General features: G+C 42.3%; 1 pseudogene; it reads right to left on the reverse strand.

The window, feature by feature from the left end:
* Nucleotides 1-860: 860 nt before the first annotated feature.
* LOC101670747 overlaps nucleotides 861-14,818 on the reverse strand; it is a 34,010-nt pseudogene continuing 20,052 nt past the window's right edge.

Genomic DNA, 14,818 nt, shown 5'->3' on the forward strand with positions numbered 1-14,818 from the left:
AAATAAATAAAATCTTAAAAAAATAAAAAATAAAAATAAATAAAAATAAAAAAAGTTGTGAAGGGGCACCTGGGTGGCTCAGTCGTTAAAGCGTCTGCCTTCAGCTCAGGTCATGATCCTGGAGTCCTGGGATCAAGCCCCACATAGGGCTCCCTGCTTGGTGGGGAGCCTGTTTCTCTCTTTCCACTCCTGCTGCTTGTGTTCCCTCTCTCACTGTGTGTCTCTCTGTCAAATGAATAAATAAAATCTTCCCCAAAAGTAAAGTAATTAAATAAAAAATTTTAAAAAGTTGTGAAGATAGTAGAGAGTTTTCCCCATTGCTAACATGTTACATTGCCTTAGTACATTTGTCAAAACTAAGGAATCAATATTGATACATTAGTTTGTTCGGATTTCCACAGTTCTTATCCAGTGTCTTTTTCCAGTTTCACAGCTCCACCCAAAATACCATATTAGACAATCATCATGTCTCCTAAGGGTGTGATTGTCTGTGACAGTTTCTCAGACTTTCTATGTTTTTGAAAACTTTAACAATTTTGAGGAGGACAGGTCAGGTATTTTGTAGAATGCCTCTCTATTGAAATTTGTCCTGTGTTTTTCTCATAAATAGACAGATGTTATGCATTTCTGTGAAGAAGATCACAGAGGTAAAATACCATTTATTTTTTCTCATTAAACTTTTGTTTTAGTGGGTCTCAAAATTCTGTGACAGATTTTTGGTCAAGTCGTTGCCACTAAAAAGTACTGATTTTTAAAAACTAATAACTTAAAACTGCCACACACACACACACACACACACACGCCAATCTGAAGGTTTTTACGATACATTGTTATCATTAACCAGTCTTTTACTATTCAACTTACACGGCCAATTGACGCAAACATTTCTTGCCAGCTCCAGCTGCTTCCTTGTTCCCTGCTTTGATGACACCGACAGCAACTGTCTCGTGTCACAAACAGCAAAACGGCCCAGAGGAGGATAATCAGAGAAGCTCTCAACACACAGAGGCTTGCCGGGAACCATATCAACAATGGCAGCATCACCAGATTTCAAGAACTTGAGACCATTTTCCAGTTTTTTTTTCCAGAATGATGATCTATCTTCTCCTTCAGATCAGCAAACTTGCAAGCAGTGTGAGCTGTGTGACAATCCAGCACAGATGCGTATCCAACACTGATGGGCCTGGATGATTCAGGACAATCACCTGAGCTGTGAAGCCAGCTGCTTCCATGGGTGGGTCATTTTTGCTGTCACCAGCCACACTGCCACGATGAACAACTTTGACGGATATGTTCTTGACATTGAAGCCCACATTGTCCCCAGGAAGAGCCTCACTCAAAGCTTCATGGTGCATTTCAGCTGTCACAATGACTGGAGCAAAGGTAACCACCATGCCAGGTTTAAGAACACATCTCCTCTGGGCCCACAGGGAGAGTACCAATACCACCAATTTCATAGATGTCCTGGAGAGGCAAAAGCAAGGGCTTGTAAGTTGGACGAGATGGCTGCAGAAAGCAATCCAGAGCTTCAAGCAGTGTAGTTCCACTGGTGTTCCCATCTTTACAGGTGACTTTCCATCCCTTGAATCAAGGCACGTTAGCACGTGGCTCCAGCATGTTGTCACCATTCCATCCAGAAACTGGCACAAATGCTTCTATGTCGGGGTTGTAGCCCATTTTCTTAATGTAGGTGCTGATTTCCTTAATGATTTCCTCGTATCTCTTCTGGCTGTAGGGTGGCTCGGTGGAATCCATTTTGTTAACACCAACAGTTAGTTGTTTCACACCCAGTGTGTAGGCCAGAACGGCATGCTCATGGGGTCTGTCCATTCTTGGAGATACCTGCTTCAAATTTGCCAACACCAGCAGCAACAATCAGGACAGCACAGTCAACCTGAGACGTGCATGTAATCATGTTTTTGATAAAGTCTCTGTGTCCCGGGGCATCAATGATGATCACATAATACTTGCTGGTCTCGAATTTCCACAGGGAGGTATCAATGGTGATACCACGTTCATGGTCAGCTTTTAGTTTATTTAAGACCCAGGCACACTTGGAGCCCTTTCCCACCCCCACCCTAGCCTCCTTCTCAAATGTTTCCATGGTTCTTTTGTCGATCCCATCACATTTGTAGATCAGATGACCAGTAGTGGTAGACTTGCCTGAACCTACAATGACCAATGACGACGATATTGATGTGCATCTTTTCCTTTCCCCATTTGGTTTAGGTTGAGCAGTGGTTTTCATGACACCTGTATTCTGGCGGCAAACCTGTTGAGGAAAAAAAAAAGAAGTTAAAATACCACTATTGTCACATCATATTAGGGGAACATGATATCAATATGGCTTATCACTGGTGATGTTGACCTTGATCACCTGGCCGAGATAGTGTTTGCCAGGTTTCTTCACTATCAAGGTACTCCCCTCACCCCTGAGGCCCACAGTTTCTATACTCTTCTCTTTGGAAAGAAGTAAGGGCAGCCCACCCTCAAGAAGGGTGTGTGTGTGTGTGTGTATGTACTAAGCTTCACCTCCTTAAGGCTGGAGTAGCTACCTAAATTATTTGGGATTCTGCCTGGGGGATTTGTCTCTTCTCCAAGGAAGGTTTGTAATCAAGGAAATTAGACTGTTAGATTTGGTTTTGGGAGGGAAACTCTGACATCAGTGTGAAGAATGAGCTACAGAAGCAACCAAAAGATCAGATAAGATGCTCTGAGACAAACTAGGCCAGAGATAAAGACCTGGACAAGCTAGTAGCCCTGGAAATAGAGAAGAAGGTCCTACAGGATTTGTGGGGCTGGGGGGAGAAGATAGAATGTCAGTGCGGGAGGAAATAACGAATCCATGTTCACTTTATTGAGACCTCAAGGGAAAGATATAAGTACGCTTAGAGAATTTTTCCTGAAGAGCTTTGATCACAGCTGGAGTTAAAATGTTGACAGTTCTACACTTGATCTTAGCCAAAAGGCCAAGAAGCGATTAAAATGTTGACAGTTCTAAATAGACACCCGAAAGGTGAAGCCATAGGAGGGGCTAAGATTATCCAAGGAGAACACATAGTTGAAGAAGAAAGGAGGAATAAGGGAAGGAATTCTGGGAACACCAGTTATGTGGAACAATATATGCCAAGTTCCAAATTATTAGATGAATCATTTTGGAACGTTCTGTGTTTGCCTGCACCAGTTCAAGAACCACCTGATAATCAAGGAAAGCTTTCTCTCTTCATGTAATTTAGTAAACTTTTCCACATAGATATTACAAAGGGACATGGTTTATCTAAAAATGTATGAAGCATGCCAGTGTAATTTTTATATGTATCTTCAGAGGACCAGTAAAAAAAAAAAAAAAAATTCTTTTTTCAATTTAAAACAAACACTATTGTTCAGAGCAAGAATTTTTAAAAATTCAAAATTGGAGTTTTAAGAGTAGACTTTGTTTTTTAAACTATTCTTTTAATAAATTTAAAATTGTATGATATTTAAGACATTCAAGAATGATGACTTAGAATTGATAAGTGGGTGCCAGGGTGGCTCAGTCATTAAGCATTAAGCATCTACCTTTGGCTCAGATCATGATCCCGGGGTCCTAGAATAGAGCCCCAAATCAGGCTCCCTGCTCAATGCGGAGTCTGCTTCTCCCTCTCCCTCTGCCTCTCCTCCTTGCTCTTGGTCTCTCTATCTCTCTCAAATTAATAAATAAAAAATTTTTAAAAGATTTTATTTATTTATTTGACAGAGAGAGACACAGCGAGAGAGGGAATACAAGCAGGGGAGCAGCAGAGGGAGAGGGAGAAGCAGGCTTCCTGTCGATCAGAGAACCCAACGCAGGGCTCGATCCCAGGACCCTGGGATCATGACCTGAGCCAAAGGCAGATGCTTAATAACTGAGCCACCCAGGCGTCCCCAAAAATAATTTTTTTTAAGGGCGCCTGGGTGGCTCAGTGGGTTAAGCCGCTGCCTTCGGCTCAGGTCATGATCTCAGGGTCCTGGGATCGAGTCACACATCCGGCTCTCTGCTCAGCAGGGAGCCTGCTTCCCCCTCTCTCTCTCTGCCTGCCTCTCCATCTACTTGTGATTTCTCTCTGTCAAAATAAATAAATAAAATCTTTTAAAGAAATAAATAAGTAAATAAAATTTTTTTTAAAAAGATGCTATTTGCTTTCAATTTGTTTTTGTAGTGTAACTAAACTAAATCTCTAGAGAATAGAAGATACTAGAGAAAAAGTGTCAAATCATGGGGAAAAAAACATTAGTCATCAGAAAACCCAGGATCCACTTCTGATTCTCTTACTTACTGGGCAATCTTATGGCACTTGGCATTTCTGGGTCTCTCTTTCCTCATTGGTCAAAATAGGGGTGATGGAAGACCCGCCCCCAAAAGATAGGTGAAGGGCTGAAAAGAAATAGATGAATGAAACTACTTAAACATGAGAAACACTGGGAAAAACAAGACGTTGTTATTATTGAAAAAAATTCTGAGTATATTAAGAAAAAGAATAAGGACTGGAATATCAAGAAGAAAAAGATAAGAAAATCTCAGCTTTTAAGATTTCTTCATTCATTCAATTTATTGAGCACAACTATAATTATGGTGGAATATTGTTTGGTGCTAAGGAACTCAGAGTTGCTTTTTTTTTTTTTAATTTAAGGTTTTATTTATTTATTTGACACACAGAGAGAGATCACCAGTAGGCAGAGAGGCAGGCAGAGAGAGAGAGGGGGAAGCAGGCTCCCTGCTGAGCAGAGAGCCTGATGCAGGACTCAATCCCAGGACCCTGAGATCATGACCTGAGTTGAAGACAGAAGTTTAACCCACTGAGCCACCCAGGAACTCAGAGTTTTGAAAGGAAGGTAAGTGAGTAAACGGATACATAGAGAGGGAAGTATATTATGAGAAAAGTAATTCTGCCTAGGAAAGAAGTTGGCTTCTCAGAAGAGGTGACATTTGAACTGGATCTTCGTAGATTAATTGGAGTTTGCAGGCCAGAAAATTTCAGGCAAGAGACAAAGAAGTCGCTAGAGCCCCAAGAAAGGACTGTGAAGGGGGAAAATGTACAAACACATCACAGGAAGGGCAAGATGAGTTTGGGAACTTGTGAGGCACTCAGTGAACATGCAAATGACTTGTCTCATTAGTATGTAAATGAGTGCTTTCTTTAAAAAAGCTCCTTTTGTAAAACGAAGTCTCATTAGTTTCAAAATTCTGTACATGCGGCAGACTCCAGGCCTGAAGGATTACTGACAAAGACTATTTGTACAAGGAATTTCTGTTGTAGTTTTTCTCATTTTAAAAAATCCTTACACTGGTTACAATGATAAGGATTTTTGATGAATGGTGAAAACTTTTAATAGTCACACCTTGATTAGATTAATACTGTGCTATTGTTTTTTTCAAGTTAAAAGACACTACATTTCGTTTTCCCGGTTTTAAAAAAATGCATTGGGCAAGTCATAGCAAGTAAGCCACCCCTCCTTTTCTAGCTACAAAGTTAGCGTCACACAAAGCTTTCACTCATACAGATAGCATTCCTAATGGTCTGAAGGCACTGAAAAACATTTGTCTATAAGCATCCCAAAAGTTGCTTAAGAGTCAGACATTGTCCTCTGTGCTCTTTTGTTCCTTAAATTCTAACAGTGAAGAAAAGTTTGCCTACCTGTCAGAATAAAAACAAAGCTAACATATGATTACATTCAATTAAATACAAAAAGTCTGAGATAACTCAGTTCCTTAGTCTAAAGAAGGTATTTACTGGGTTGCTAGAGATTAGTCAAAATCAGCAGGGAAAGGGGCACCTGGCTGGCTCACTTGGAACAGCATATGATTCTTGATCTCAGGGTTGTGAGTTCGAACCCCATACTGGGGGTAGAGATTAATAAAATAAACAAATAAATAAACTTTAAAAAAGTAAAAGGAGGGGCACCTGGCTGGTTCAGTTAGTGGAGCACACGACTCTTGATCTTGTGGTTGTAGGTTGGAGCCCCCACATTGGGTGTAGAAATTACTGAAAAATAAATTCTTAAAAAACAAAAACAAACAAAACAAAACAAAACAAAATGAACATGGAAAGACTCCCAAAACCAAACTCAAGAAAAAAGAAAGAAGTACTATTAGAGATTGACCAGAATCTAGACTCCATTGAAAGTGTTGGCTGACAGAATATGTCCCAGGGTCCACCAGCATGGTGCGATGTTTTTTTTAAAGATTTTATTTATTTTTGGAAGACAGAGAGACAAAAAGTGCACATGAGTAGAGGGGAGGGGCAGAGTGAGAAGCAGACTCCTTACTGAGCAGGAAGCCCGATAGGGACTCGATCCTAGGACCCTGGGATCATAACCTGAGCTGAAGGCACTCACTTAACCAACTGAGCCACCTAGGTGCCCAGCAGTATGGTGTGATTTGACACAGACTGATTTTTTTTTTAAGATTTTATTTATTTGACAGAGAGAGACACAGTAAGAGAGGAAGCACAAGCAGGGGGAGTGGGAGAGGGAGAAGCAGGCCTCCCACTGAGCAGGGAGCCCGGTATGGGGCTCGAACCCAGGACCCTGGAATCATGACCTGAGCTGAAGGCAGACACTTAACAACTGAGCCACCCAAGCAACCCCGATTTTTTTTTTTTAAGATAATCTCTGTACCCAATGTGGGCCTTGAACAGATTGAGCCAATCAGGCATCCAAGACAGACTGATTTTAATGATTACAATCTTCTCTCAACCTAAATTGTATAGAAAAATTTCTGCTAAACCCGGGAACTATAAGGTGTATTGAAATACTGTAAATGACAAACACAAGCAGAGAGTGGACCTTAGTGACTCTTTAACAAAAGTGGAGGGTTGAATCTCAAAACTAGAACTTAGTGATACCAGTTAGAGATTTATACTAGGACACATTTTTCAGTTTGGGGTTTACCGCTTACACACAAGACCCGTGGGTCCTTGTTATTTCCCCAGATGTGTGGGACTTGGCTCCACAAGCTGCAGCAGTCAGGGACTCCACTGGTACTCTTTCCAAACAATGGGTGTTCAAGGAAGAAGCCAATTAGGTCTTCAGGGTGACGCAGAGGAAGTGTTACTGAAAACTTACTTAAGGGATACCAAAAAAAAAAAAAATCTAATAATACCAGTTAGAGATAACACTTCACCAGATATCAAAATGTTCTCTTTTTTTCTTAAAGACTTTGTTTATTTATTTAACACACGGAGTGAGAGAGAGAGAGCACAAGCAGGAGGAGTAGGAGAGAGAGAAGAAGCGTCCTCACCCAGCAGGGAGCCTGATGCGGGACAGGATCCCAAGACCCTGGGATCACAACCAGAGCAGAAGGCAGACGCTTAACTGAGTGAGCCAGCCAGGCGCCCAAATTGTTCTTTAAAACTATAAAAATAAGGGGTGCTTGGGTGGCTCAGTTGGTTACGAGCCTGCTTTCAGACCAGGTCATGATCCCCAGGTCCTAGGATCAAGCCTTGTCTGCTCAGGAGAAAACCTGCTTCTCCCTCTGACTCCCCCTTGTTTTTGCTCTCTCTCTCAAATAAATAAATCAATAAATAAAATCTTTAAAAAAAACAATATAGGGCGCCTGGGTGGCTCAGTGGGTTAAGCCGCTGCCTTCAGCTCAGGTCATGATCTCGGGGTCCCGGGATCGAGTCCCGCATCGGGCTCTCTGCTCGGCAGGGAGCCTGCTTCCTCCTCTCTCTCTCTCTGTCTGCCTACTTGTGATCTCTGTCTGTCAAATAAATAAATAAAATCTTAAAAAAAAAACAATATAAATAAAATTGTATGGTACTGATGAAGAAACCAAATTGATGAAACTGAATGGGGAGTTCGAAAATAGACTCATATATATGAGAAGTTAATGTATGATAAAGTTAGTATTTCAAATCAGTGGACAAAGAACAGCTTGGTCAGTGAGAAGGGTTAGAAAAATTGGCTATCCATTAGGGAAGAAAGACCCATACTTCATGATAAACAACAAGGATGAATTAAGGGTGTAACTGTAAAAAAAAAAAATCTCTTAAAATATTAAAAGACTTATATGGGATTGTGTTTATAAGCCTGCTGGGGGGGGGGGCGCCTGGATGGTTCAGTCAATTAGGCATCTGACTCTCCATTTCTGCACAGGTCATGATCTCCAGGTCATAAGATCGAGCCTTGCAGAGAGTTCTCAGCTCAGCGGGGAGTCTGCTTCTCTCCTTTTTCCTCTCTCTCTGCCCCTCTGCAGACACATTCGCTTTCTTTCTCTAATAAAAGTAAATAAAACCTTTAAAAAATAAAAATTAAAAAAAAAAACAGGGGTGTCTGGGTGGCTCAGTGGGTTGGGCCTCTGCCTTGGGTTCAGGTCATGATCTCAGGGTCCTGGGATCAAGCCCCACATCGGGCTCTCTGCTCAGCGGGGAGCCAGCCTGCTTCCCCCTTCCCCTCCTCGGGCTTCTCTGCCTCCTTGTGATCTCTCTCTCTCTGTCAAATAAATAAATAAAATCTTAAAAAATAATAATAAAAAAACCAAAACCCTGCTGCAGAGTCAATCATCTTGAGCAAGAAAAAAGTTCACAAACCGTCAAGGGAAATATTGATAATTTTAACTAAGTAAAAATTTAAACCTGCTGTCTCATTTTAAAAGACACTACAAGTTTAAAGACAGGCAGTAGAGTGGTCGAAAAATCTGTGTGACGTATTTTCCAGTCAATGACTTAATATCCATAATTTATAAAGAACCAGAGTATAAGAACAAAGAGAGAAGTGCCTGGGTGGCTCAATTGGTTAAGCCTCTGCCTTCAGGTCAGGTCTGATCTTGGGGTCCTGGGATCGAGCCCCACATCGGGTTTCCTGCCCAGCAAGGGATCTGTTTCTCTTTCTGTCTGCTGTTCCCCCTGTTTGTGTGCTCTCACTCTCTCTCAAATAAAATAAATAAAATCTTTAAAAAAAAAAAAAAAGAATTCAGTTGGTGAATGAGGTAGACATTTCGCATCACAGAACTGATTTAATTTTGCAAGTCTACCCTATGAAGATTGGTTACTTTCTCTGTGGCCATAAGTCATTCATTTCGGTGTCTGTTAACAGATGTCCAGTGGCTAGGCCACTCCGATGTACATAAGTGAGAGGAGCACACAAAGCCCACATTTCCACGTGCCTGATTTGAAAGAGCAAAATAATTTTTTAAAAGAATGGTACAAAAGGATGTCTTGACGATTCCTCTTTGAAAGGTGTTTCCGGTCCCATCACGGCCATCTGCCACTGCCCGAATCTAGTCCATCATTGTCTTGCCCCTGGCCTATGGCAGCAGCCTCCCAGCTGGTCTCTCAACCTCCAGTTTCCTCCCCGGTGATCCGTTTTCCATATGGCGGCCAGAATACACTTCTAGAATGCAAATGTAATTATGTCACTGCTCGTCTTAAGGGGCTTCTCTGTTGCTCTTCAGAGAAATCCTCAACTGCTTAATAAGCTTGGAAAGCTCTTCAAGGCTTTGTTCTCTCTCTCCGACCTCCTCTCTCCCCATTTCATCCTTCTCTCCCCCAACTTCAACTCAGACGCTCTAGACATCCTGAACTTTCAGGTCCTCAAAGAAGTTCTCTTTCCCCCACCTCTGAGCCTTTGGACTGCCCTTCCCGCTGCCTGGATGGCTCTTCCCACCCCTTTCCCAGGCTCTCTCCTGGCTCATCCTTCAGTTGTCAACTTAAATGTTGTTTTCTCTGGTTGTCCGGGTTGTGCTTTCAGAGTATCCTCTGTTTAGCATTTACACTGCCTGATTGCCATTTCCTGCTAAATTGCCATAAACTTCTCAAAGGCAGGGTCAGTCTCGCATCGGTTGTATCGTCAGCATCTGGTACAATGACCAGGGAGTAGTAACAACTTAGGAAGCATATGTCAGATGAAGGAAGGAACCAACGTGCTATGAAAACAGCCCCCCACAGCTTACCTGATTCCACCTTCTTCTCCTCTAATTCTTGCTAGACGCCTCTTTCTGAAACACCACTGTGGAAACACTTCATTTCTCTCTGTTTGTTGTAGATCAAGATAGAAGTTCTCAAGGAGTATTTTTTCCTATGCCATCTAACTTTGTATTATGAGGAAGATAGGTTTTTTGTTTTGTTTTGTTTTGAGGGGGGCGGTTTGCAAGAAAAGATTTAGATCTCCCAGGGGTCCCTACCAGTTTACATTTGCAAGGAATGTCGGGGGCAAGGTGGGCATAGAGCCCGGGGTTCTCCAACTGTCCGAGAGTAGCCCAGAATATAACTGACGTGAGGAGAACAGAAGTCCTAGTGGCCACTTTTGCCTGGGAGACTAGACAACGGAGTGCAGTGGAAGAGAAAGGGAAGAGCAGGAGCTGCTACCATGATGGTTGGACGCGCAGCTAAAATCTGGTTTCCATGACAGATGTTGGCGAGGATGCAGAGAAAGGGGAACCCTCCTACACTGTTGGTGGGAATGCAAGCTGGTGCAGCCCCTGCGGAAAACAGAATGGAGGTTCCTCAAAAAGTTGAAAATAGAGCTACCCAATGACCCAGCGATCTCACTACTGGGTATTTACCCTAAAGATACAAATGTAGTGATCCGAAGGGGCACATGCACCCCCATGTTTATAGCAGCAATGTCCACAATAGCCAAACTATGAAAAGAGCCCAGATGTCCATCAACAGATGAATGGATAACGAAGATGTGGTTTATATATACAATGGAATATTATGCAGTCATCAAAAAACCGAAATCTTGCCATTTGCAACAACATGGATGGAATTGGAGGGTATTATACTAAGTGAAATAAGCCGATCAGACAAAGACAATTGTCATATGATGTCTCTGGTATGAAGAATTTGAGAGGCAGGGCGGGGGGTCGTTGGGGTTAGGGAAGGAAAAAATGAAACAAGATGGCACCAGGGAGGGAGACAAACCGTAAGAGACTCTTAATCTCAGGAAACAAACTGAGGGTTGCTGTAGGGGTGGGGAGGGATAGGGTGGCTGGGTTAGGGACATTGGGGAGGGCATGTGCTATGGTGAGTGCTGTGATTGTGTAAGACTAATGATTCACAGACCTGTACCCCTGAGACAAATAATACATTCTATATTAATAAAAAATATAGTTATGTTGAATCACAATGGTGGATATAAAATCATTCATTATATTAATCTCAAATGTATGTTTAACATTTTTTATGATAATTTTTTAGCTGAATAAAATTGCTTTTAAAAAAATCTAGTTTCCCTGGCAACAATGGTCTCTTTGCATCACCAGGCCCAGTGGATCCCAGATCTTGGGTGCATAAAACTTCTCCTCTTGGTGGCACCGAAGCAGCAGGAAGGTGGCCGTCCCCTCACTTCCAACGGGGTAAGGTAGTTTTTAGCTTTTTAACATCTGTGGTACAGGACAGGCCCAAGAAGGAGGTTGAAATGTGATGCCAGGTGCCAACTGATGGTACCAGGCAAACTGGCGTGGGATAAATAGATGGCAGAAGTAGAAGCTCACAGTGGCGGCAGCAGCAGCCAGGTGCCAATGACTTTGAACCGTCCTTGTACTCACGAAAGAAACTGCTCAGGTCTGTTACACTAAACTGATCGTCTCCAGATGATGTCTATTTCCATCACTGAGACTTTTGGGCCTCTGTTTACTAACACGTAAAACAACGTGGTTAGACTAGACTTCTAATTCTTTTACAAGGAGTCAAATTTAATAATTACAGTAAAGTAAGAACAGCATATCCGTCTGAGAACAGTAGGAATGTTATGATCTAAATCAAGTTTTCATGCTTTCAAAAATATATAGCCTCTGTAATTGGACTAATAATTTTAGCAAACAGATAAAATTGTTTGCCGTCAGCACACTGATTTGGCATATCAAGTGTTTACATGTCATGTGTAAATGGTTGCCTCTAAAGGGATTGAATATAGCCTTTCCACTCAGTAGTCTTGTCTACACAACTGATTTGTTTAACAAATTTTCATTATGGAAGATAGAAAGATAGGCTTCAGCTCAACCACAAAGTCAATGTTACTGGTATGGTCATTAAGGAAATTTAATTATAATCATTGGATGTGGTAACAGCAGCAGTGATCATTTGAGAAAAAATTATAACACTGTAACAAACAACCTGCCTTCTTGTATTGCCTTTTAATATTCTAATGAGTAATAGGGTATGTAAGTAAATCAGTGGCCTGCCTTTTAGGCAGGCAGTGTGGATTTCTACAAGGATCTTGTTGGTTTCAGGGACCACCCTTTCCACTACCACCCACCAAGTCTCTGACCTTGAGCAGTTATCTTTAAAGGTAATTTTATTTTCAGTTTAGAACACACCGTGCATGAACCCAAAGCAGAGTCAGCGGCAGAAGATAAATAGCACACATTTGGCTACAGATGAGAAGTCGTGATAAAGCATCAGCATTCGTGAGATAACAGCATCAAGACCCAGATGATCTGAACACTAAAAATCATCATGTATAATCTGATGTTTACAAGATCCCACATTCACACGCCCTCCTCCCTAGGAGCCTTGGCCTACCCACCTCCCATGTAGGCTGTCTCCGTATTGGGTATACGGGCTGTGGTCCCCTCTTTTGCCTGCTGCTATTTGGCAAGGCAAAAAAGTGTTGTTGGGTTTTTTTTGTCATTGTGTCACTTCCTTTGTCACTATGTCACATGGGTATGCCAATTTTAAAGGAGCTCGATGGCTGGGAGACAGGGATTTTTAGGCTCCGCGAGTTTTGATGTTTGCGCCATCATTATGCCATTAGTGGGAAGCCACGAATGGAGAGGTAGAATCTGTTTCTATTTTTGGTATTCACACACAACAATTAAATCAGCGAGCAGCAGGAGCTCTTGTCTCTGTGGCTGTACCATCTGGGTTTTTGTCTGTACAACATCCAGGCATCCGTGTCCTGCGGGTCTAACATACTTCGTCCTAGCACCCAGGATAAGGTAGTTTTGAAGGTGGCTTGGTGAGAACCACGACATTAAAGCCACAGACAGCCCATCGATGGGAGCACCATTTGCTAGAAAGATCCCCCCCCACCATGGTATGAAATTTAAGAAACGAATTCTAATTTTCTATACCACAGCACTGCCTGCAAGCCTTCAGGGGAACAAAGATGGTGAACATTTGAAACAATCACTACCAGGCTCACCTTAGGAATATTGGGGCATAAAGGGTTAGAGACAGACCACAGACCAAGAATTTTAATTAGATGAAGCTTGTAATTAATATAACATTGAAGTGGAATCCACAAAAGAGACTGGCCAGCAGAGACTGTATCCAGTGAGAATTCAAGCTGCAGTCGTTGGTTTTAATTACATTCCTGAAATAGAAGCCTGCCAACCGGATTTGAATAAATGGTTTAAATAAACCTTTGCTCCATTGACAAATTTCACTGGCAATATTCTCAGTCTACCAAGATATTAAGGTGATAACAAGTCGGTAAAGAAGCGTTCTAAAAAGGATTGTCAGAAGAGAGATCGAAGACTGATGTGTAAATTACATTTAAAGACTTTTTTTTTTAGGATGGTAAGGGACTCAGAAGTTTATGCAATTGGTAGTAAGGAAGCCTAAGTCCCATTTTTAAATTTTTTCCCCCTCTTTACACTTTTCAAGTCAATTTTTCTGCCAGGTTCTTATCTCTTTGGCTTGCCAAGCAGAAGTGAATAGCTGCATTTATGTAACTTACATATTCCATAAGAAAGTCCAGGAAGGGTCACCTGGGTGGCTCAGTCGGTTAAGCGTCTGCCTTCAGCTCTGGTCATGATCCCCGGGTCCTGGGATGGAGTCCTGCATCAGGTTACCTGCTCTGTGGGGAGTCTGCTTCTCCCTCTCCCTCCCCGCTGCTTGTGTTCCCTCTCTTGCTATGTCTGTCTCTGTCAAATAAATAAAATCTTATGGGCGCCTGGGTGGCTCAGTGGGTTAAAGCCTCTGCCTTCAGCTCAGGTCATGATCCCAGGGTCCTGGGATCCAGCCCCACATCGGGTTCTCTGCTCAGCAGGGAGCCTGCTTCCCCCCCCCCTCTGCCTGCTCTCTGCCTACTTGTGATCTCTGTCTGTCAAATAAATAAATAAAATCGTTTAAAAAATAAACAAACAAACAAATAAATAAATAAAATCTTAAAAAAAAAAAGAAAGGAAATTCAGGAATTGTGAAAAAATCCAATTTCTAAACCACCCCGTTTCTACTATTTTATATTGCTCGCCATGGACTGCACAGCATCAGGTAGCTTTTTAGATAACAATACTGGACTAGGGGGCAGGGGCAGAGAGAGGGGGGGAGGAAATCTTACGTAGACTCCATGCTCAGCGAGGAGCCCCAAGCGGGGCTCAATCTCAGGACCCTGAGATCATTACCTGAACTGAAATCAAGAGTCTGATACTTAACTGACTGAGCCATGCAGGCGCAGGTCTTGAGGCCAGGAGCTTGAAATCAGTTTTACTGGGCCCACATCAAGGTGTCAACAGGACACGCCATGATCCTCCAAAGGCTCTAGAGGAGACTCTGTCTCCTACCTCTTCCCCACTTCTGGTGGCTGCCTGCATTCCTTGCCTCCTAGATGCAGCCCTCCAACCTGTAACCTCTGCCTCTGTGATTGCATTGCTTCCCTTTATCTCCTTTTCTCTCCTTCTCATAAGGACCCTTGTGATTCCAGTTAAGGTCAATCTGGATAACCCAGGCCTCAAATTCCTTAACTTAATCACATCTACAATGTCTTTGCCATAGAAAGCAGTTATTCCCAGGTTCCAGGGAATGGATCTGATACATTCAAGGTGCCTTACTTAGCCTCCTGTAAATATAAATACTACTAACAGCAACATATAGGGGTTTTCATCACCCAAATATGAGAAGTACTGGGCTAA

Source organism: Mustela putorius, unplaced genomic scaffold, assembly GCF_011764305.1.
Source record: "Mustela putorius furo isolate JIRA1106 unplaced genomic scaffold, ASM1176430v1.1 tig00003836_pilon_pilon_pilon, whole genome shotgun sequence".
Lineage (NCBI taxonomy): Eukaryota > Metazoa > Chordata > Mammalia > Carnivora > Mustelidae > Mustela > Mustela putorius.